This window comes from Manacus candei, unplaced genomic scaffold (genome assembly GCF_025592945.1).
Source record: "Manacus candei isolate 608988 ecotype Guabito, Panama unplaced genomic scaffold, ASM2559294v1 h1tg000015l, whole genome shotgun sequence".
NCBI classification, from domain to species: Eukaryota; Metazoa; Chordata; class Aves; order Passeriformes; family Pipridae; genus Manacus; species Manacus candei.
The window spans coordinates 14417768-14443648 of NW_026138063.1; the positions used below are offsets into that span (position 1 = coordinate 14417768).

General features: G+C 35.9%; 1 long non-coding RNA gene across 1 annotated transcript in view; it reads right to left on the minus strand.

The window, feature by feature from the left end:
* Window positions 1–25476, minus strand: part of LOC127468344 (uncharacterized) — a 31778-nt gene extending 6302 nt beyond the window's left edge. Inside the window, exon 1 of the long non-coding RNA XR_007903530.1 lies at window positions 25422–25476. This is a non-coding gene — a long non-coding RNA (uncharacterized LOC127468344). The remainder of the gene's footprint in view (window positions 1–25421) is intronic.
* Between the last annotated feature and the right edge of the window lie 405 nt (window positions 25477–25881).

The following is a 25881-nucleotide window of genomic DNA, read 5'->3' on the forward strand; positions in this document are numbered from 1 at the left end:
AGTATTTAGAGCAAAATTAAAGTTTTACTCATGGAATCCTGATGGAAAACAGGGTTAAAAGTCCCCTCAAGAGCTGATGTAATTCATCCCTTTGTCCCAGGGCAGGATCAGCAAGAGTATTTATGCTGCTTCAGGTAGATTTCTCTCCAGTCCAGCTGCCTTAGCCTGCCCTTGGTTTCTGCAGGCAGTTACACACTGCTGGTCACCTGCTTCCTAAATGGAGAAATCCAGCCAGCAGCTTAGACCTCCACTTCTCAGGATGTGGTCACACAGCACCAGGGCTACACAGACCATGTATCATGAATTCCTGCTCAGACCTGTTATTAGCGACTTTCAACAGTGAGGATTTAACAAGCTCCAGATGAAGCCCAGGCTCATCTTTCTCCTAATGCCATTTCTTGCTACAACATAGCCTTCCCCTTGGCCTGCCCACCACAGACACAAAAAAGAGCTGTGTCTTAAGTCTAAAGATTGTCATAAAACAATGAAAAAGCTTTCCCTAAAGTTATTATCTCACTTACTGTTTTCAGGGAATACTTTTCATTTTACCCTGAATTATACAAAATTGTAAATCAAAAGGATTAAATATTTATATTTTTGCCTTGGATATAAGAAACCAAGACATATACAGTTAAAATCCTTTATTTCCAAAGCAAAGCCTTCTACTTTCACAGGCAGTCACTTGGGGAAGATGACACTCCAGCAATGACAATAAATATTGCAATATTTTGACAGAATAGGAGCATTTTCCCAGAGTAGCCAAGTGAGTAGCCATACGTGAGTAGCAGGGTGGTCACTTGACACTGAAATGTGAAATGGAGAAAGATTCACATTCCAGTTCCTACTTCAGTCACCAAAAATTCATTTGAATCCAAGACTCTCACTTTTTACATATGTATCTTAACACCAGGATCCTTAGTGTTCTAAATAACACTTTTGCCCACCAAAACAGAGGTACCCCATTCTAGATCTCAGTAATATTGTGAAATTCCATCATGGACAGACAGTTCCTACCATATACCAGCTTATACATGAGATACTTACATTTGTTTTTCCTGGTTGGGTGTCTTAGTCTACTCAAGGGACTTCTAAAGAGTGATAAAGCAGTGGAAAAAAGAGGAGCGAATTATGTGATCCATGAGCAGTTTAGTCTTAGTTTTATTGATCACTCTGAAAATCCAATTCTCTGGTAGCAAACTTTCTTTTCGAGTATAAAAGCGATGCAAAGAGGCTACTTCTGAAAGGTTATGTCATTAGGGAAGAAAAATTGAGAGTAATGAATTAACTCTAAATGCTGCAGCTTTAAACTACGGAACAGTACTTACTGTGCACAGCACTGGTAGTTTAGTACATGTTCAATACTCCATTGCAGAAAAGACAGCTATGTAATTACAGCCCAAATTCTAGCTCTCAGCATTAGGAAATACATAAGGTTTCACAAAAGACCTGATTCTATCTTTATACCTTCTCTGGAGCTCTCAAAAACAGTAGTAGGATTTGGAGCTCAAGGAAATTCAAAATAAGACTCCAAAGGAGAAAATAAGGCCATAAGAAAACTACAAAAAACTCTGGGTCCCTTCCTCTCAAGGCAGCTGTAGCTCCTAAATTGTTAATGAACGTGCCCATGAAGGAAATAACTACTTATAGACATGATTAAATACAGAACATAAGGTCAATCTTGAGTCTACCAAATATAATCTAACCTTAATGTTAAAAACATGGCATATTTCTAATATCTTTGCGGAGGTGTTCAATAAAATACGATAATATTAAAAAAGAATGCTGTTTTGATTAGGTGTGACACAGGGATATTTTAAATCTTTTCTGGCCCTTGCTTTGGTCCTTGTGATTTCCGAAAGGTGTATACGTTCAGGGTCATAGTAAAAGGAATGATTTATAGTCCAAATTCTTAATTTTCCAGTTCATTACCAAGTCCCCATTTAATTTAGTACCTTACTTTCCTCTGGCCAATGCTTTATCCTTAGTGCTTCCAATTTTATATAAGTATACCCACTGAACATTAGAAAGAAACAACCATGTTCAATCTTTCTGAAAAACAAATCATTACAAATAACCCACAGTTCCCTGATATATAAAAAGAAAAAACATGAAAAACACACTTGATATCCATTAATCCACTAGAAAAGCATATATCTTTTTATTCAGATAATTAAAATGACACATTTGAGGCTTTAAAGAATACTATATAATTTCAAAAACAATAGGTGTACATTAACATGAAATTTTAAAAATACTTCAGCATATATTCCATTTTTTCTTTCTTAGATTTATATTTCAAATAGAAAGAATTATTTGTAGACTAACTGCTAGTTTTCTGGAAACATTAGCTCTCTGGTAACATCATTATATCGCATTTAACCACAGGAATATATATTTCAAGTAAAAGGAACTGGTAAAAGAAATTCAAATACCAGCTAGGAAAATGTGACTTCTGGTTAATTTCTTCAGTGCAGAGAGAGCTGTTTAATGATGATACTGGGCCAAGTAATGCTAGAATCAGGATTATTATGAACCTAGTTATTCAACTAGGTCTACTTCAATACCAACTACCAATGGACATCACCACTGCCCTTAACAGCAACATTCTGGACTTTCATGACATAGTGTAATGTGTGCACAGATGAAGAATGAACTCTATACTCCAGAGCCCTATTTACTCACCGATTTGCCTCCAAATCCATCTATAAATTAATATTATGAGTCCTAAAATAATAATGATTTATAAGACCAGCTGCCTAAAAAATACTCAAGAAAAAGCCTTCAAAATGAATACATAAAAAGAAAAATATGTTCCAGATGTTCAAATTGTTGTATCCTCTGATGAGAAAAAGGTAATTACTTTTAATGTTTTAATAGATATTTAAAAAAATAAAAAGAGGACACTAACATAGATTCAGCTGAACAAAAATAAAGTGGAAATATTGCTAGATTAACAGAAAAATAGCAGATAATTGAAAGTACTACACTGTTAATACCAGTGACAAATATTTTGAGGTTAATGTGTAACTAACTAACACCATAATTTAAGGGGAAAAGGACACTAAAAATTAACAGGGGGAAACCCACAGAGCAAGTCTGTTGGAATCCTGTCTGCAAGTTAAAATCACAGCCCAATGTAAATTGTCCATCACAGCACTTACTGTAGTCAACTACCTTAGCAAAATGTAGAGGATGATGCCTTTTCAAAGATGGCCAAGGAATTGCCAAATCCCATTCCTCTTGCTTGTTATTCTTTATAATGACTCATCATAGCCCAGGACTGAAAGAGAAGTTCCAAACCCCAATTCTCCTGCAGAAATACCACTCAGAAACTGGCTCCCTTTTTTTCATTTATCCTTTGGAATTTCCAGCAAACTGCCTTTGCAAACCTCAGCTGTGGCTAATTTGCAGCAGTCAGAAGGGAAATTCATGTGCTGTGCTGGCTCTAAAATGTACCAAATTATATGCCATGACCAATACCTTGGGTTCCATCCAGAACCTGATGAAAACTGTAGGTAAAAAACACCAATCTAATATTTTCTCACCGCAGATATTAATGAACTAATGGAAATCCCCTGCACTACCTACAGAGGCTGAATACCGGAATGATACATTTTCTTTACAAATTGCATCACTGTAATCACATCCTGAGGGCAAACAGACCTGAAAAGTTCTGCAGCAAGGAGAACACTTCACACCCACTTACACATGATACAGGACTTGCAGAAGGGCTCTGTTCAAGCCACTGTGGCACAGCCCAGTGCAGTCTGTGAGCTGGAGCAGAACAGAGCCCAGCAGTGTCTGCACAGGGCACCTGTCCTGTCCCCTCTGTTCCTTCAGCCACGTACACACCAAATGAGCAGAACAGCCTCGGCATACTCACAACTCACACATGGAGCACACTAATTATCTCAGGAAAGCGAGAACTACTTCCCCTGATGTCATTTCAGAGAAAACTAACTCACAAAGGCAGATATTCAGTCAAATTCACCATCAAGCAGGGCAGCTGGCTATCTGAAGCTAACAAAGGAGGAGGGTGGTAGTCAGTATTCATATTCTGTAATTTTTGATAAACAGCAATGTATTTAACTTTTTCTCATCACAGGAATCTGCTTACCATACTGTCATTCCTGGACTTTCATTATTAAAAAAAAAAAAGAGTCTGAAAACTGGAACCAATAAAATCTTCAACAAATTTCCAACTGCTCTTAGTTATTATTATGCTATTCTCCCTATGTCATCTACCCCACATCTTTTGACTAAAGAACTGTATAAAGAAGACATGACTATAACATGAATTAGCACGTGTAGATATAGACTGAGCTCTTTTCTACTGCTACTGTCCCACTAAACTAACAAAGCAAAATGATGACACTGTAGATTCATTGCCTAGGATGTAAAAATTACACATTACCCAGGGAATACCTACCTACCACAGCAAACTGTGTTCTGCAAGAACATGTACAGAAAACTGATTTAGGGCAGCTTCATTTGCTGAAGCATCACTATTTTTTGGTTTTCCCCAGACAGTTTCATACAGTTGAATTGAGGAATATACATATGTTTAAAATTCCTCCTGACTGAACAAAATTGGAAGACAGTCTCTGAAGCAATGTAATGTAACCTGTGCTAGAGTATGACAAATTAAAATATAACCAAGCTTTTATTTCACATCAACTCTGTCTCTAGATACTACTAAATTATCATCATTACTAAACAGAATTCTCAACTAACTATTATGGGACCCCCATCTGGGGCACTCTACATCCTCTCAACCATTACACCTAAAAGTCAAAGCCAGTAAGAAGTTGAATAGTTCATGTCAGCTGCCAACAATTTCTTTTCTGCCTGTCCCCAGTAATGAACAACATTTGTTTTTCCTGATGTGACAGTGAATGGCCCTCTGCTGTTTTCTTGTTTTTCATTAATCTCTGGCCTCTGTTTCTCATCACTAGGTACCAGCTTCTGCTTCCAGCTAACTACTCCATCAGCACATCTGTGTGAATTGATAGTTCAAGCAACATTCAGCATCTTCCCTTTCAAACCCTTTCTGTAGACATTACAGACTTTCTGCAACAGAGTTGTATGAATTCACAGAGAGTGTATTTGACTGATTTTCTTTTTTTTTCGGGGGGGGTTGGTGCGGAGGAGATATTTTTTAAAAATAGAAGCATTTTCCTGAAGTGAAAATGTACATACGAATTACCACCTGATAGACATGTTTAGCTGGAAACTCTTAAACTGAATTCCTATGATGACAGAAGGGATGTTTGTTTTTAAAATAAATGTAGTTGAATCATAGGATAATTTAGGTTTAAATGAGCACAAAATGTTAGTTAGGCCTATCTCTGTTCAAAACATCAGGTTTGTCATGGTTTTGTTCTGCCAAGTTTTAAATACTTCCAAGTTACACACCATGTTCCTTTGATATACATCTCTACAGCCTGCAGAGACTCATTTTCTAAAGAGCTTTTCACAGACACCTCCAATAATTCAGTCGTGCCTGTGGTGTCAATGGAGCATCTCCATATATTATGGCACAACCCTCCTGATGCAGCTGAAAACCAAAATAGATCTTACTATGTGCAGAATAAAAATTTTATAAACATAAGGAGAAAAAGGTTTCAAGAGTCTCCCCTGATGCAATCTACATAAATTACAAAAGTAACCTCAGGCAAACCACCTCATTCACACCTTGCTATGCTTCCACTCTCTCGTAATCTACACCTTGAATAGAAAACAGAAACAAACCTTTAATCAATAAACCACCCTGAACTCTGCTTTCACTGCAGGCAGTCATAGAAAGAATTCAGATCTATCCTTCAAAAAATCAATGTGACTCCACTTGGACAAAATTCTTACATCAGCACAAGTGAGTACACAATGTTGATGATTTAAAAAGACCCATATTCTTCCCATATTCATATTCTCCCCATGTAAGAGAAACACTAAGAACAAATTTGGTCTAATATTTCAGTAGAGAAATATTTTCAGTTCAGCTTTCAGATTTGAAAGTAAAAATTTTTGTGACATGTTACTGAAGTGTATGTCTACAACAGCATCTTGGATACTACAGATATAGTTTCTAAGAAGAGAATCAAAAATTCTCAGCTCGTCATATTTTTATACTTTTGGGGTATATTAATGTGACTGATAGCATTATGAAATAGCTTGCTTTTTTTTTTTTTTTCCTGAGCTGGAATAGACCATTCGTATGTATTTATGATTGGCTCCATTCCAAAGCTGCTAAGGTTTTATGTTTCCTCTGTTACTACCATAGTTATGGTTTACAGGTCTGTTTGGTGAAACTTATGGAATTATTCTTTCCATATAGTGACAGTTGCTGTAATGCCAAGAAACATAGAAATTTCTGTCCTCATTCATCATCATAACACTGATGAGCCCTGAACCACTTGATTCACACAGGATGTGACTGTTGCTTCTTCAGAGCTACCATTGTGCTTAGAATTGCACTCGATACAGCATCGGTAGGTCACTGACCTGAGGTGTTCACACCCCAACCAGGATGAAACTACGCTATTAGAGGATTATATGGGAGGGTAGCAACAGATATATGCTTAGGTAATAAAAATGAAACAACTGGAGCATGAAGGGGAAGAAGAATGAAGATCACTTAAAAACCATTCAAATAAAATGTGCAGATATTCCACTTCTGTGTAGATATAGGAAGAAACAGGGACACATAAGGATAAGTTCAATAAAGCATTGGAAGCAGAGACTACATGATGAAAGAATAATGTAATCACGGAAAATATTCAAAGGAACAAGTGATCAGTCTGAAAGAATAGACACAGAAAGGCATTCTGTTTAGCAATCTGTGAAATGGGATTTGATAAAGCACACATAAGGAGATTGAAGCAGTTCATGAAAATGCAGTAATGAAATGAAAGGTTTCTTTTAGTACTGGAGTTTTTGTTTAGCAGACAGAAAGAATTGTCTTTTTGAGCTGTTTTGTGGTCAAAGCGAATCCACATACTGATGATAGTTTGCAAAAGATCATACAAGTTTCTTCACAGTTCAGTAAATAAAAAATAAAGCAAATCTGTCAGTGGCAAAAATGGAGAAAATCTGTAGACAAATCACACCCCTCACCAGTAATACGAATTGTAAGAGGACTCAGGTTCTATTTAGCAGGGAAAAAAACAAGAAAATATATTCTAGATGATGTAAAGAAAAGGATGGGAATCAAGTAAGTTTGATTCCAAAGCTTTTAAAATATAATAAAGGAATTTCAACTTGTGGTTTCGGTGCTCATAATTGCAATTTTCATTGTCGGAACTCACAGTAAACGTGTCTTCAACATTTTCTAACATTTCTAATTTCTAAAGCATGAAATAACAGATTTGCAATGTACACTGTAGCACATTCCCCATTCTCTAGGTTATCTGGCTTTGCTCACTTTTTGTCAGGCAGTATGAAAAAATTGTGACAAACTCCCAAATAAATAAATAATGTGTATCACAGAGGCTCTTTCTTCCTTTTTTTATCCAGCCATCCATAGGCGTACACACTAGGAGGCTGTGTTCCAGGGCTTTAATTATTACTTTTATTATTTAATTATTACTTTTATTCTCTGTTCCTTTTGTATCGGTGGTGGTGGTCTTTGGGATTCTTGGACCAAGAGCAGACATAACAGAAGTAGCAGTAGAGATCATAACAAATGTTTAACTTGAGGTTAGCTCCTTTTATGCACTAAGAAAATACAACTTCTTCCTGGATTTTAGTCTAGCTTTAATTATCCTGATTAATTTGGCACTAATGGTTTTTTTAAAGTGGATGTTTTTCTCACTCATGCTATAGTTTTCTTCCATTAAAATAGTCCTTTACAGAACATGATGAGTATGATGAGGTCTGTCTTTACGCCTGTATGCCTTGTTTTAGCAGAACATCTGAAGCAATTATTGTCTAAAGGCATAATAATCTAGAAGGACTTTTTCTATTTCAGACATCTTAACTAGTTTTATTTTTTTAGTCATTATATCTTCCATTCCTAAAGAATCACAGCTACTATAAAATTGGCAGCTCCAATAGCAAATTTATACAAAGCTTTATTTTCTCTCTCTCTCCTGCAATAACTGAATGTGGTTTTGATGAGAAAGGTATTTCCACCAATATTGTCTATCAGAAAGCTTGATGTGCTTAATAGAATTCCTTGAATTACTACTGCAGGACTTAAATTTTAAATGGCTGAGGACCATTTTAATTTCAGTCTTTTAACTGTTTGTTATTTTTTTAAGGTACAGCAACAACCTCCCTATCAAGATTGTACTACAGGACAGCATAAGCTCTTTTTCTGTAGAATATGTAAATATACAGCTTGGTAACTTGCCAGCAAATGGAGCTAACTACAGTGCTAAAGCTTACTTGAGTCATTTGATAGACATTTATGACTGCAGTGGGTTTTCAAGCAGGATGTGAATGCTTACTTTAGTCTTCAGTTCATCTAGTGTAGTACCCCCTCCGCCTTGACTCCATTTCCTTCCTGGTCTTGTCCATCTGTTCCGTCTTGACATCTATAATTAAAGTAGTTAGATATACACATTTTTTTTCTATAAGGCTTTTATTGCTATTTCTGAGTGTGATTTGTGGTGTATTTCTTTGCTGAGGAAGTCTATCTCCACATACAAAATTTTTGCAGCTATGAATAACCCAAGATCTCCCCTTGTAAGATTCCCCCAACACAACACACACACACACACACACACACACACACACACACACTCTCTCACCTTACTGTTATGGTGCCTATTTATTTGTAGCTTGATTTTCTTTTATAAGACACACTGGAAACATGTCTCATCAAAACCAACAAAGCATTAGTCTTTTATCCGTATTCCCTCTGTCACTTTTCATTAGGAAATTCCATCATTTAAGGATAAAAGAGAACTGCTTCAAACAGTTGAGGTTGTTTATAGCATTGTTATGTTGCTTTTGTCTGTTGCCTGTCTCATCCTCGGAACTGAAACCATTCATTCTCTCTGAATGTATGGGCAAGTTTGAGGCTTTTCACTTTGAGAACAACACTGGCTCATCACAAATCCACAGAACTTCTCCACTGATATGCCAGTCAATAAAGTGCTCAACAGCAGCTGCAATTCATTGAAAATCTTTTGCCCTGTAGGCAATCCTTTGTGGAAGGGTGGACTTCATGTGATTTCCTGATAAACAACAATCTACATCAATGTCTCTGTGCTACAACTGAAATATTTTCCTTTTGCTATCCATGACACACTGTGGTTGTGATTATTCTGTTGTCTCTCTTGCCATCTGTAAATGGGAGAGCAATGGTAATGTGGAAGGTTCCCATTACTTAAATCCTAATAGTTAACAAAGCTGGAATTGATTATCCCACAGCTGAAAAGATTTTTTCAGATGACATGCAATGTAAAGTACACACAATCTTTATAATTATATAAGTGCAATATAGATGGACATCTCCACATATTTGAGTATACATATAGCTGTAAGTATTACACAGAAGTAAAGAGCCCCAGGGGTTTCCTTTCCCAACTACCATTCTGAATACAAGGGCCTTAAACACACAAAAGGTGACCAGAAATGGAGCTGAGGAAGCAGAGTAAATGAGTGCAGACACACTGTGAGGGAAAGGGTATTTATCTGTTGTTCTTCAGACCAGTAAAACAGACAAATATAATTTAAATGTGATCATTATTAAAATATGGCTTACAGCACCAGTATTAGTTCTTAACACTGTACATATTCCAAACCACACAAATGCAGAATTCATTTGAACAGAGGATTAACAAAAAAGTATTATAGAACCCTTTGCAATGCTTACAATTTGTCTAAATAAAGTAGAAGTCAGATATATTTTCCATTGCTTTATCTAAGCTTAGTTTTATCTGTTATTATCAATGTAAGTCATTAAAAATATCATGACTACATGAATACCGACACAATATTTCATCTTTTTATTGTAACAGGCAGTGAAAGACACATTGGTCCTTTTCACTGAAGTCCTAATGAATAAATAACACTACTCCAATATAGAAAAAGTAATAAAGATGTAGAATGATGTCACATATTAAATCTATATTTTACTCTTTAGTCACACAGCATAAACTAAGCTAGTATACGCCTGTTCTTGTATTGTATTATACATATATTACCAGGGTAGCTAAAAAGGTTTAGAAAAATCACAGCATTGCTACTTTGGACATAACCATTAAACACTATGGCTTTATTACTACAGTTTAAAAGCCAGGTAATAGCCAGAATTCATTGTATTTGTTAGGAAGAAAGAGTCACTTCTCTGCTTTTTTGGTAACACAGTGGCATTTGGTCAAACAGCATTTGCTTCTGAAGTATAATATATCAAATTGCTCTTTATATAGAGGGAGATAATACCTGGTACTTAATAAAAGACAGACAAAAAGAGCACAGGAGAGAGAGCGTAACTCAGCAGAGAGGAAGGACATAGATCAGGCCAAGGAGAAAATAAAAGTAGAAGGGGAAAAAAGAAAAGAAAAAAGAAACAAAAGAGAGAGTAAGAAAGAAAACACCAGCATAAAAGTTATATTTTGAGGCTTACCTGCACAGACCAGGGAAGTAGAAATATGATTTTGTAAGTAAAAGATTAGTCTTGTCATCATTCTAAAAACTACAAAACCATGACTCAAAACCTGACTGGGTTGAGACCTTGTTTGCATGTTACCTCTGCTGTTCATCTGCCACACCCCAAAAAGATTTTTAAAGAAGGCAAGAGGCAGCTCTGTGTGTATGTGACAGATAAAGCCTTTTTGTCTCCTTGCATAGGACAGAAAAGCAGCAGCCAGTTTTACAAACATCATTTGTGAGAGGTTGAGTTGAACTGCATATTAAACATATGAAGATCACTGGAATGCTAATTAAAACCCAAGAACCAAAGAGGCACTCCTTCCACTGCTGCAGAAATCGATCCACCTGTTGACAGGAAACATTCTTCCTGAAATATATATCATGTCTCATGCTGGAATTATGTCAGAAATTGCTTCAGCTCTTCTCCTCCAATATAATCTGACCCTTTACCACTGTGCCCAAACAAATCAGACACCCATCAGGTTAGAGGGCATGTAATTACAGGTGTGGGGGGTAATCTATTCAGTCTGAAGAGGCAGCAGCTGGAAACTCTGTCTTGTTGATATTTTAAAAAGTAAAACAAGGCTTGAAGCTCTATGCAGGCAAATTGAACAAGTGAAATCAATATCTCAGACAGCTGTGGAGGCTTTTCTTTTGTTATGTTTTTATGACATGAGTGGATATTACAAGTCAAAATATTTTTTGTGCACACATTCCTCCAGTCAATATGTCTGCAAAGGGTGCCATATCTCATGGCCATCAATAGAGGTTTTGCCCAAGGGTACTTGGGCATGGCCAAATTTATCCAACAGTTTTGTAAGGACTGTTCTAGGGACATCTCAGGGCTTCATCTTCACAGTATTAAACTTTTAACTGAGGACAGGAAGAATCACAAAGCAAATAGTAGGTAGAATAAACATTTATCCATTTAGATTTTTGCAAAACAGCCTAAATAAACTATTCATAAGAGAGAAAAATAAGGGGAAGAAAAGAGAGAGAGAGGGAAAAAGATGGAGATGATCCAATAACTGAAATTTTTTCAGAACTTTCAGAATGTTTAATAAGAATGTGTTGCAATTTACATCAAGATGTGGAAAATTCAATGCAGTTTACACCGCCCAGAATTCTGGAGCTGCCAGCTCTGAAGGAATGGAGCACATAAATAATGTATTTACTGTTATTCTTGGTCTGCAGCTGATCTCCTACTGAGCACTGAGAAAGAGTTTTAGAGCCCTAGGAGACAGCTGGTGCTGTCTAGCATGTTTGACTGATTTTGTGAGCAGAGAATTAAAGGCATAAAAAGCAAAATAAGCATCTAAAACTAAAGATTTATTTTCTCCTGAAAGAAAACTTGGAAGGTTAAAAAGCTGTGCAAGAAGGCACAATTAAGAATAATCTGTTATGAAGAATTATATTATTTGAAAATTAAAATCCCAAGTAGATTTGATGGAAAGCCAAGCTTACAATTTTTTCTTCAGATAAACAGGGTTATGTTCTTAGTAATACATAATACTTTGCATTCAACATAAATGCCAGAAAGCTAATGACTATAAAAGATTTAGATCACTTGAGATGTGGACCTCAAATGTGGTGCCATCTAGCATTCAGCTGCAGTTTTGTGAGACTGAAGTTCAGCTGTTCTTCAACAAAACCTACAGGGAAGAAATGTTTTCAATACCAGGCAGGTTTTCTGGAGAAGGCACCAAACTCATGGGCTTTTCTACTCATTTCAAAGAGCTAGTCAGACTGGAATTGGTAAACCCCATTCCTGTTCTTCAGTAAGCAGGCCAGCTGGAGGAAAAAACATACCTCTAGCTGCTTTCTCATCCCTCTGCAGACCAATTATTTCCCTTGTAGAATTCCTCTCTTTAAGCAAAATAAACATCTTAAGCCAAAAGTATTCAGTATAAGGGCATACATCTGATTGTTCCTAGTTACAAAGACAGACTACCAACTGACAGTTGTGACAGTGTCCAAACACAAAGAACCAGGCTGAAAATGTGTCTTTTCTCACAGGTTTCTTTAATTTGACTTGTGAGGTGGCTAGAGATTAATACTGAATTATGACTCTATCAATCATTATCAAACCGAAAAGCCAGAATTCACTCAGATGAACTTCCTATAAGGATGTTTATAAATTAAATTCCGCTTTCAAAACAATTCCATTCTGACTCCTCCAAGACAGCAGGGGAGAAACTTTTATAATCCTAGCCACAGATGTGGAGCACAGAACAGCAAATCTCTTGGTTCCGACTCTCCTTCTGCAAGGCAGCAACGGGCTTTGCAAATCACCTGGCCCATTTGGGAAAGGGTTGTTGCGCCAGGAAACTCAACAAAACCTGTGTCAGTATTTCATGTGTCAGAAAAACTTTTCAGGGGTGTGATTGGGTGGAAGTGTCTTGTTACTCTTCCTTTTTTCAGCCTTCTTAAGCAGACTGGCACAGCCTGAGACAGATGACAATGATGGAGTTTCTTGGGTCTGATAAGTAAACCCCTCTGAGATATGAGGCTTCAACAATGTATCTTACAAGGACTCAGTAAGACAATAAAGCAATTAAATCATTGCATCCCATCAACTAACAGGTTTCAAAGATGATACCATTGTAATTATGCCACTAACAACAGAAGTTCCAGCACACTAACAACAAAAGTTCCAGCAAACTCACACAACCTCTATGTAACAGCTGATTTGGCAGAAACCACTCAAAACATGTCCCAGTTTGAAAAGTAATTTCAAGAACTCAAGAAAATGAGACACAAACTGCTGCTTCTATTCAGCCCTGAATAGAGCTAAAATGTATAAATCATGGTTCATGAAAGAAATATGGGGAGGAGAATTTCACTGCACCACAGATGATGAATCCTGGGCAGATAACCTTCAAAAGATGCACATATTGCTATCACAGTGAGAAAATTCCAATGGAAAGCAATTTCACACTCCTTATAGGCCATTGTAATCAGCTAGAAAATGAATTAGCATAGACAAGAGGACAAGGTACTATCAAACAGGGTCTTGATCCAGTGAAGCACTTAATCTTATGCTTAATATTAAGCACCTGAGCTGTTCCATTGAGCCACATATGCACAAATCAAACTTTTTCTGACACTAAAAATAACTGAAATAATTTCTAGCAAGTTATCTATTTATTGAATCCATTATTTTGTTCTAGTCACATGTTGCCCAAGACAATACTCTCCTTTTTCAAACTATTCTAAAGAATTTAGCATTATACCTGCATATTTCTGCCACTAGTGCTTGGACTAAATGCCATTCACAGTTCATGAAGTTCTTATGAAAATGTTGATACACCATATATTATTTACAAATAACAAGGCATATTTTCTTTTCAATGACAAGTAGAGTATAGATTTTAGTAAAGTCTCTGGTTTGAATACATTAACAAGACCAAAATTCTCTAACATCTACATGACAATTTCCTGGAAAAAAATCCATTAGTCATCATACATATTTATGAAAAGTGGGATAAATGTAATCAAAGCATCATACTTTTATCTGGGCAGCTAGTCAGATGTATTTATTTTTTTTCAAATACTACTTGCAATGGTCTAAATAGGCTATAGGTTAATGCACCAAAAATGAAAGAGATTTCAGAGGCAAATTATGAAAAGTAATGCTTTTTATCCAGGAAGACAGTCTCAAAATCAGAAAAATGAAGAAATATTGACAAATGAGCATGAAATAAAACTTAAAAACCTGAGAACAAACTTCAAATTTTCCATATAGCTAGATAAAATACCAGAAGTTTGAAATATGGAAAGAAGCAAAAATAAGATTAGACAGATTCTATTGGCTTTAGAATCACTGAGCTTTAATCAGTAACTTGTATCATCCACAGAAGACAGACAAATAACTTTCAGATAAAACAGTGTTATAGTACAGAGAGGTCATCCTTCCTCTACACAGAGGTAGGTTAGGCCATTTGGATTCAACCTAAGGTGATTCAAGTCTTTGGAACAACTTAATCTGGTTGCTCCAAGGGGCAGAGCCTTGACCAAGGGAAAGGTAAAATGAGAGCGGAAATGACAGAGGGGAAAGGAGGAGAAGCCCAAAAGAGCAGGACTGTGGCAGAGTGGGAAGGGAGGTGTGTTCTTGGCACTGTTGCACCTGGACAAATACCACCTACCACTAATACATATGATTCCACATTACATTGCTACGTAAAATTCTGTCAGCACACCTACCCAAAATGAATTACAACTGCAAAATTATGCTATCAAAATGTCATAATTTGCATTCAAATTCAATGTCTCCATTGGCCTGTTAATCCTCATAACAGAATTTCATATTCAAGATATATGTATTTAGTGTACATACTAAAATGGTGAACAATACCAACATACATTTTTCCTATTTACTTTCTATTACTTCATAATCCCCTTCCAAAACAGGCATTTACTGAGATTGCAGATTGTTGTTTCCTTCTAAATTGACGTTCAAAGCTTACACGTACTATGATTTATCTAAAATGTTGACCTACAATACCTTGTCAGAAAAAAAAAAAAAAACAAACAAAAAAACCAAAAACACAAAAGCAAACACCAGAAAATATATCTTAAATATACAGAGAAAGCCAAATCAGTTACAGTTGTTGTAATCAATTCCCATTTGCAGTGGGATCACAAAGCATTATTTAAGTGACTGCAGCACACATCCATTTCAAGGATGGGAACTAAGGGTCTCTTTCAGCAGAGTACTTGGGGAAGTATTTCTCTTCATGCTTGCCAAGTTTGTTAGATGTGGACCTACATGTAAACTCTAATGGCATTATTTCTTACTTCTCCACAGTCTCACAGTCCCACCGAAGGCAGTAAGAAGTAAAAAAAAAAGCTTTTGGATTAATAAAAATTGTATCAAACTGAATAAAGCCCCTTCTCTTATAGGTTTGCTTTGAATATACTTCATCTAACTGAAAAGACTTTTGGACATAAAAAACTCCTCATCTTTTCATGAATTTTGTGTTAATTCCTTTCTTCAAGTGATTCAACATTAAAGCCTTTTAGAACTATGAATATTAGAAAATATGTATATTTTTTAAAAAAATTGTGAAGTAAAGAGATGAAGTTATCAAAAATACTTTATCTCTTTTTATTTTTTTGGAAGAGACAATAGCACATTGTTGTATCCACACACTTGTGTTACTGCTTTAAAAAATTAATAAAAGACATATTTGCATGCTAAGATAAGGATGGTTTCTCCCTCCTCTAAGTCTGCAGTCAATTTCACTTTTAACAACTAAATATTGAAATAATTTTTCACTGCTAGCAATACTGTCACTGCTGTTTGCAGTGCTGCTGTTTGTAGAGGAAATGACCAACAACATTCACCACCTGTTTTTCCCAAAAACTGTGAGTTCCATTTTATGCTGTTTGTCAGAGTTTTTCCCTTTGCCTAGTTCAGCACTCTCATTACGTACCACAGAGACTCAGAAAAGAGAAAGTATATCTGAATATTCTGAAGATTTTTATATTTTTAAGCATTCATCCATAAATTGAAAGAAAAACCTGAATTTACATCAAACTAAATCAGAATATTCATCGTCTAATAATTTTAAACATATTTTACTGCAAACAAATGTTTATATCTGCCAGTAGCACACGTGCACTGCTACTGAACATGAGAAATGCCCACTTTCAATTTGTGACACAAAAAGTCCCCTCGCCCCACTTCCAGACCATTATCCATTGTAGCTGACAACAGAGTGCACTTGCCAGGGTCTGTCAGAGTACACAGGGTAACTTTTGTTATTGCCTTCAGAAGGATCAGAACTGTGTGCAACAGTCAAAATAAAATTCAGGAAAATAACAGCTAATGCAAACTCTCTTGTCCTTTCTTCACCATTTTGTGCATAGCTATTAAAGGCATGCCAATGGTATCTACAATACTGTTCTTATTCAATGATAATGTGACAATTCCCTTAGGAAAGAGGTAAAAATCCTAAAAGACATCAGAGTCCAGATGCCTGTACCAAGAGCTAGACTCATGTCTTTTTAGCTTTGGTTGATCTCATCCATTTTTGCCTGGCCAGACACAGAAATCTCCTCTAGTTACAAAAGCACTTGACTCTTTCTGAGTGTGTGCTGTGGGCAGTTCTTTTGATGTGATACACAAATGGCCATTAGCTAAATGATAATAAGAATGAATATAGTCACATTGCTAATTACTATCTGCAGATTAGTCTCACTTCTAATCTGACTTCTGGTTTAAATATACATAAACCTCAGATCTATTCCTGGCTGATTTTAATTTGGAGGCTGACCATTGCAGAGACTTCATCTCTTCTCATGAACTATAACCTCCTGTGACAAAACTGAGCACATTTTCCTGACAGAATGGCTTCTGTGAAGGAATCTTGAGATGAACAAACAGATGAGGTTTTACTGATTACAGAGGGGTGCTGAGAAATTTTTTGGCTGGGATTTTAAAACATGAGGAACATTGAATATGCCTAATCTATTGTTTTAGCTCCATGTAATGGAAGCACAGTTGGGCCTGGGATGAGCTATCTTGAAATAATTGCATTCAAAGTGATCAAGTCTTTAAAAAGAAAATGAAAGTCAATAACGAAATTCTCAGTTGACAGATCAGACAAGTGGAGCACTTACAACCATGGCAAGGGGTCTACAGACTGTTAGGCACTAGTGAAAACATGAAAGAGAAATCTAGACATTCAGAGAGGAGCCTGGGAGATCTCCTTTAGCATGGATTCTTGCTGCTAAGACAATGGGATCAGAGCAGCATCTTCTGGGAAACTGTTATACCCAGTAATCATGGATATCCAGGAAAAAGGAAAGGTATAAGCAAGAAATCATTTGCTGAACTCAACTCTGAATTTGCCTCTGAAAATGAAGAGACAAAGAAATCTCCTCCACAGCTCAGAACAGCCAGACAAATAAAGGAGCTTGAAGAACAGGTGAGGAGGGGTTTGAAAGCATTTTAGGGTTTACCTGTCCTTATTTTGTTAACACCTAAGAGGGGTAGTTGCCACAATGTTTTCATGCTGAGTTGCTTGCAGAAACAGAAGAGAAATGAAAATAAACAAGCAGAATTACCATTCATCTAGTTATTGACTGATATCTTTTATTTTCCTTTCTACAGTTTCAGTTTCTACTTAATAGATGAATGAAAACTAGCCACAAATTCTCCAAACCATTCACATGGCACTTTGAGTGAATTGTTATACTGACAATGTGATATGAGAGTATTAGTTGGTAAAATGTGTTGTTTTCGAGGTTTTGTAAACCAGACATGAGAACGCTTGATTAACAGGATCATGTACTAAAAACAAAAAAAAAAAACACCAACAACAAAAAACTCGAACAACAAACAAAAAACCAAACCAAACCCCCACAAAACAAAACAAATAAAACCAAACCAAACAGAACACATTTGTGGAATTTCATACAAAATTAAAATACAATAAAAAGGGATAGTAAATTGTAAGATGATTACTAGCTTCCTCTGATTAATGAAATACCCGAAAAAGGAAGGGAAAACAATCTTCTACAACGATACTGGAAGTTTTTGGAGCATTCTAATAAAAAATAGTGGAGGCATTGGAAAGGACTCAGTACTGCAATGTAGACAAGCAGTTTAGAAAAAAATTCAGTTGGAACATCCTTATTTGTTATAATAAGACATGTTTCATTTGCAACTTTGCTTTCAAGATTTTGGTTTTTTTTGTTTTTAACTAAAACTCAACAAACTTATTAGGCAAATATTCACAACCTGCCTGGGCCACTTTATGACAACCCAGCTGTACAGGGAAATTAGAGCAAGGTAGAAGTGCAGCTGCTTGAAAACAGTGGGGAGAGAAATAAAAAAAAAAAAGATGTGCTTATTTCTTATTCAGCATTCTCAGCATTCAGCTGCCTCATAAAAAATATCTCTGCCTACAAATGCAAAAGGAACACAATAAGATACACTCTGGAAAAAGCACCCTTAGAACAATACTTTGAGTTATGTTCTATAATTTATATCCTTCACTGTATTAGCAGAGAAAAAGGTTATCTGGGCAACCTGAAAATTAATTACAGAAGATTAAACAAAGTTGTTTCTGTAAAAAAAGTGTAAGCAAAATTTTTAACAGATGTACACTCCCATGTCATTGCTTCCCAGGGATTCTCAGACTACTTTGTAAAAGGGGCTGAACTTCTGCATTCTTTTCTCAAAGAAAGAAATAAATAGGGGGGGAAAGTAAAAAAAAAAGTAAATATAATTTGATATTTTCCCTTGCAGTTGAGTTCCGATAAAAGTTAACATAGCTAGTGTATTTAGCAACCAGACAATTAAGTAATCTTAAGACACTAAAAGTTATTATTTTTAGTGGTAAACTAGAAGAGAGACTACTTTTGGTTTTTTATTCTAGTTTTTTTTTCCCTTTACGGTTAAAAAAAAAGCTAATTATAGTAATTTCTTTTCTTTTATTTGAAAAATAAAATTATCAAAAATAATTACCTGATTCTAGAAACTGGTTGATGAAAAGTAAAGATGTTAAGACTAATAATATACTCATGAAATTCAGCAGTAAAATTGCTACTCAAAAATTATCACATGAATATGTCTTTGAAATGATTAAATACAGTTTTTTCAGATGAATAAAATTTTCAAGTTATAGTCATTTTTATCTCTGATTTATCCTTCTTGAAAATGATCATAGTTTCATTGAAAATCATATCCTTTTTCAAAATGCCTCAAAAGCTTATAGCAACATTTGCATGTTCTATTTAATTCTCTGATTTCTTCACAGCAATTTCTGTTGAGGTAAATTACATTTCTACTGAACCACACAGCCTTAATCTTTAAAATCTGTGAGCTTTTTCAATAATGTTATACTTGGAATGACACACTTGAAAAAATATTAGAACAGGGTGACATAAGAAATTTCATTCCATGTGAAGAAACAGTAAGACAATGTGGATTTGTCTGTGCTTTGCTTCTGTACAACATTTCAAGTAAGTATTTAATACTATGTTGCAAAACCAAAGTGAGATTGAAAGCCCTACTGTTATGGAAATTTGCATTAAATTTTGCTTTTTTTTTCACTCGGGAAGTCTTATTAAACAAAAATTCATGGCACGTAAGGTAGATATGTTTATTTTCACTCTTGTTTCAATATGACAGTCCAAAGCTAAAAAGCCACTCCCATTATGCCATGAACACAAATGCCTATCAATAAGCCCAGAATACAAAACATATCTATTGATAGAAAAGAAACTGTCCACAGAATCTCAAACACTACTGGACATTGCTAAAATGGACTGAAATAGAGACTAAGGATCCTGATGAAGAAAACAAACTTTACTTTGCTGGTTCTTGTACAACAAACAATAAAACTTGATAAATATAGACTTTTAAAGTGAATGTTCACATTGTGGTGGTCTCCTAAGCAGCCTATTTACAGTCTCATCATAAGGGAACATCAGAGGTAATATAACAAGATAGTAGAGCAGACCTATATTTTGGGAAACAATCTACCAGGAAATCCAGTTGCTAGGTTTATTTTTATGCTGTTCTAAGCTACAATAAAGAGCATTTTTCCAATGTCAATGTGTAGCACAAGAACTGAGAAGAACATACTTGGCTTTGAATCACCTTCTTTCCTCACTTCTTTGTTGCACCAAGTGCACCTTCTTTCCTCACTTCTTTGTTGCACCAAGTGCAGGCAAGCTGTTTATTTGAACCCAAAGCCCTTTGGACAGTCTCGGCTCAACAAACAGATATGATGTATGGGTACTCACACTCCTCCTCATCTGTTGCTATGGCATTTTGCCTGCTCACAAGGTGATTGGACAATTTTGCAATGAAAGTCAGCACCAAAGATCAAAAGCTCTCCTGTGGAACAGCACTGCCTCTGCCATCTGTTTTGCATGATGCTTGACAGGTTCTGGGAAGAATGGATGAGAAGGCAATACCATATCATGCTTTTACCTATTTTTCCTCACTAGCTGACATTTTGTCCCACCTTTCTTCCACCTGCTACTTGAAAAAATGGGGAGAAAAAACAAAAACTTCAAAAGAGAAGAGAAAAAAAAACAATCAGACTCCCTCAGCCTGTAACTGAAGGAACTCAGTGGTTACTAAGCAGAGGTAACAGATATCATCATATATATAACATCTGCCAGCACCCTGCAGGAAACAATAAAAATAACCTACCAAAAAACTTAAGAGTTCCCAACAATATACAGTGAGTAGTGCACTCATACCCACACACACTAAATAATGTTAAAGAGTCACGCAGAAAAAAATCATTGACCATGAAAACCAGTATAAAATCTTTCTGAAAGAAAAGCATTGTGGGAAAAGTTGAAAAGATTTGGCAGCTTCTTATAATCAGATTTCCTGGGAGACAGCGTTGAAATACTTTTAAATAATTTTTAAAAGAACTAAATGAATGATAACAAATTGAATTAAATGCCAGTTTACTGAGAACATGTCAGTCAACTCTAAATTCAGGTACATAAGGAGTTGTCAAATATTTGTTTCTTATACATTGCTGTAGAAATGTAGGAGGAAGGAAGATACTACCCTTCATTAAAAGATGGGAAGTGGGTTGTATAAATTACAAGTTCTCTAACATCATAGTTTTTGTTAGTGAGTAGGACAAAAATCCACAAATTCCTTTTCCTGTCTCACAGCTCTTATTTTATATCCTGCTATGCTAAAGACAAAATAAGTATGAGCATTTGAATCATATCTCATTTGCTTCTGTATAAGAACATTACAGAGACATCCAATGCAATTTGGAAGGCCTTCAAGAACAACAACCACTTTTTCTGAGTATACTCTAAACCACAATCCTGATGAAAATTTCCTATTTATCATTCCTGACCCTTTCAGATTCCCAAATGTTCCCTCTGTAGGGACTGAAATGATGGTGGAAATATTTTTCTCACCACAGGCAGTCACATCGTTCCACCTCCCTAAGTGAGAGTGTGCTTATGTTCCTGAAGGAGATGCCTGCAAATCAGAGTATTGAGGCATTTCTTGGGTCCAGATGATCTGTTACTGCAATGCAGCAACTCCCAGCAATGTTCAAGGGAACAGCTATTATGAGGAAGCTCATATAGTTAGTCCTCCAAAAAACAGCCTCATTTCTAAATTATTTATACATGTTAATTTTTTCTCCCCATGCTGTTATGCATTTGAATTGTTTTGCTCTCATTTATAGCAGTACACATTATGGCTGAGATTTTCAAAGCCGTGAATCCCTCAGGTGGCTTTCAAGATCCAAATGTAATCTCTTAGTTTATGCTCATTTATAGTGGATTTCCAAAGGAAGATGCTTTTTCATTCCAGAAAGCAGCTTATGCAAATTAGTTTTTGTTATCAGACGCCCATCCTTCAGTACCGTCATTAATTAGCAGACTGGATACTGTGAAAACTGTCTGTAGTTTTTAATTATAATGGGCAAAAATGAAGACAAGCTTTCTTTGCCATAAAAAGTAGCTGAAAACACATAATAAATACATTTACTGCAAAATATTTCTGGTGGCACAACATCTTATTTTACAGTAATATGATAATGAGTATATACAGGAGATTTGATTAGTATTTTCCCATAAAAAATTGTAGTATATTTCACATTAAACAAATGCCCCAAAATGTTTGGCAATATATACTGAGAAATGCAAACATGAGCCACAGTGTGACCCAAGCTGTGAACAGAGTTGTTACATGTTGTTTCTGAGAATAACAACATCAAAATCATAAGACTTGTTTGAAGGAAAGATCCCATTCTTCTTTTTCTTTCAGTAGGTCCTCTAACAATTGAATGAAAAACTAACATGCAGTAAAAAGTAAAGCTCTTCAACACCACATAAAGTCTCCTTAGTTTGGGATTGTCATGGGCAAAAATTTGTTTTCAAAATCAAATCTGGCAATGTCTGCTTGAGCTCTTCTTCAAAATGATATTGATTGGTTAAATAACAAAAATGGCTATTAATTCCATAGCTCACAATTCCCACAATTCAAAGAATAGCACTTCAGAGAACATTTTAAACAGTTAAAAAGTTTAGTCCTATAATTGTAATTCCCATCCAACAGATTTGCTGATTCCAGCAAGGAAAGGTGTATTTCATTGTTTTGTCACTCTGTGTTCATTTATATTAATTGTAGAAGAAGGGAAAATCTTCTTATGGGCTGCAGCTGATGCAAGTTTCAGGTGTCAGATTAGCATCCTTTCTGTGCTTGCACAGTGTTACCCGGTATTCACTGGTTGTCAGCTGCTACCTGGGATTTGAAGGATAACCCATTCCTTGAATTAGGCAAGCTGCAAAACAGCATGCAGAAGTGCACATCCAGCCCCATATCCCCCCCTGCTTTACTTCTGTTAGTAGTACATGGTCTCCCTCAGCTTTAGGGAGACCATGAACCCTTCATCCTTTCTGAACATCTACTTATCTGATCCAATCTACAGTGTCTCAGAGACAATTATCTCTGAAACTTTTCTGGTTTTACTCCTGACATGCATCATTTAAGCTTGTTCCAGTTACTGACCCTTTCTATCCTTTCTCCGAAGCTTCTAATCTTGCTACTTCAGCTCTGAACTGTTCTCCCTTCATTCTTTTCAGCCATCATGATCTTCCCATAGTTGACTTTTATTGACAATCCTGAGTATGCAGGATTCTTCATGATATTTCACAGTATCATAATTGTTAAGTTTCATCTCAGACATCCCAAAGGGAAAGTCCAGAATAAAGGAGTGGTATGAAAGTGAAAAGGAGATTTGGTATATCATGACACTTTCAGTAGTCCAAGAGATAAAAGAAAGACTGGGAAACAATTGACTTCGAAATAAATGTTGACACTAATGTCTTCAGAAAATGTTAACTTAAGAAATCAGATAATGTTAAGCCTTTTGGGTAATTGGACCCTGTGTTTGCTTACTCTAAACCTTAACTTGACTCCAATCCCAAGAAAACACGATTAAAGAAATATGTCAAGCTGATGATACAGGTTTAGTCAGTTATACCCACTGTAAGCATACACAGCCTTAGAAAGGAGGAATCACTACCATTTACACACAAGGTCTCAACATCTATGAAAATGGAGAGGAAAAGCTCCTTTTTTTAGAGGTCATAGCAGGTAAGTATCAAATTCAGTGTCAATATAATAACATAAATGAATATTGTATTGAAACATTTAGTAAAGATAAACCCAAGAAAAACAGGCAGTGGTTAAGAGGAAAAAAAAGCAGAATGAACAGCAATAAAATAATGAGGTCATGTAAATATCTTAACAGTTCCACTCTGGTAAAATATCTCTGCTAAATCAGACAGCATATCCTTGTTGTATTGCATTATTCCTGACATATGGATGTAAAAAGACATTCAGAAACTAAGCCTTACTCTAAATCGCAGTACAAAATTGATAATATAATCAATACAGCTTCAGGGTACATGAAATTATCTGAATATATTAGTTGAATGTGAATTCACATATGGAAGTGTGTTAGGGAGACAAGGAGAAAATGAGTGTGAATAGTTTCATGCTGATATACATGCCTGTATAAAGCAGACAAATTGAGAATTAAACTGAATTCCAAAGAACTGAGAAGACAAAACACCGCAGAGAAACAATTTACTTATGCCAACTTCAGCTAACACATACATGAGCAATTTGAAATACTATGAAAAGACTCCCTATTACCATTTCAGTTTCCTGAGGCAAGTAATGTGATTTAGAAATGCTTAAACTTTTTCCATTAATCTTGCTGCAGAAAAAGAGAAAAAGTAAACACACTATTTTATAGTGGTTTGTAGTTATAGTTAAACTCAGAGAGATTACAACATTTGCTTGCTTACACTTTGTCCCCACTCTTCTGAGTCACCACTCTCATTTTTGTATCAAGACTCAAATTTTCCCTTTTCCCTCCCTACTGACAGTAAAGGTTTTCCACCTCTTCGGCCACATGAGCTGACTCTCAGTCATGTAACACTCCTTTATAGGTTTCACTGATGTGGCAGTGACTGTAAAAAACAAAGCCCATGCATGAATAGGTGTGGATGTACCTCCAGCTGAACCACCTCCACCCCTGAGGAGGTGAGTCTCATCATTCACAGCCATTTGGCCATGGCTGCTCTATTTCAAACAAAAGGCACCAGGCCAGCTGGAAGGCTCTCAGGGTTGGGATCAAGCTTACTGGCTGGCAACAGGGCACACATGTGTAGGTTATATCTTGGATGGAGGCATTCTTCAACCCTCACATTGGAACAGTGATGCATTAACATATTCCAGATTTGCTGAAGCAAAGAGCATGAGCATTGCTCTCTGTATGAGCAATTGACCCTTCAACTGGGAGAGAAAATCCACAGTTCTGGTCACTGAGCCAATCTAATTCTGTGTTTTACATTAAACTGCTACTGTCTCCTCTTATTCTGAAAAATTACAATGAAAGTACGGCATACACACATTAAAAAATGCACTTTTGCTCCCTCATATTGCCTTTGTTTTGGACAGATGACACAGAATAGCTTCAGGAACTAAATATGCAACTTAATTTTCACAAATCAATTACTAACCTGGAGTTGCAATGTAGCAGAAAAGTTGGAAGAAAACTCTCCTTCCCACACAAAAATGTACATACATAATGTTGTTTCATAGTTCAGCAAACATGGAACTTTTTGATTATTTAGAAAATCTTTAAAATCTGCACGGGAATTGGTATTTTCATGAACCAATGAAAAATGAAAAATCCACTAAAGCTCTGACATTTACTGGTTGAGAAACTTACCTTTGTTAAAATGGAAAACCAGTGAGGTGGATGATCTAGCCAGAAAAGAAATACAGAAGTCTTACCTACCTTAGATGTGTATTTGGCATTGATCTTAGAGAAAATAAGTCATTTCAGCTTCCCCCTTCTCTGCTTTCTTCAGCAAAAATTATTTCATTCTAAAGACTTCCCCACGTAGTATAGTATAATGACATTTCTGTGGGAAGATAAATACAATTCAAAAGAATATAAATGTTGTTGCACCTCACTTTTATTGTCACAGGCAGCAAAATAATAATCTGATAGGTTATATTTAAGTATAGGTGATGAATTCTGCTAACTTACGGGAAAAAACAACACATTCAAGCAGAGGAAATTAAAAGTTAATACAAAATAATACTCTAAAAAGAAATACTATCGATACCATCACTATACACAGTTGTGTTGAAACTATCACTACAGAGAAGTCTCAAAGATATATTTATTAAACAGATATTTGACTTACAGTTCTCAAAAAAAAAATTCCCTAAGAGTTGCAAGTCTTATTTCT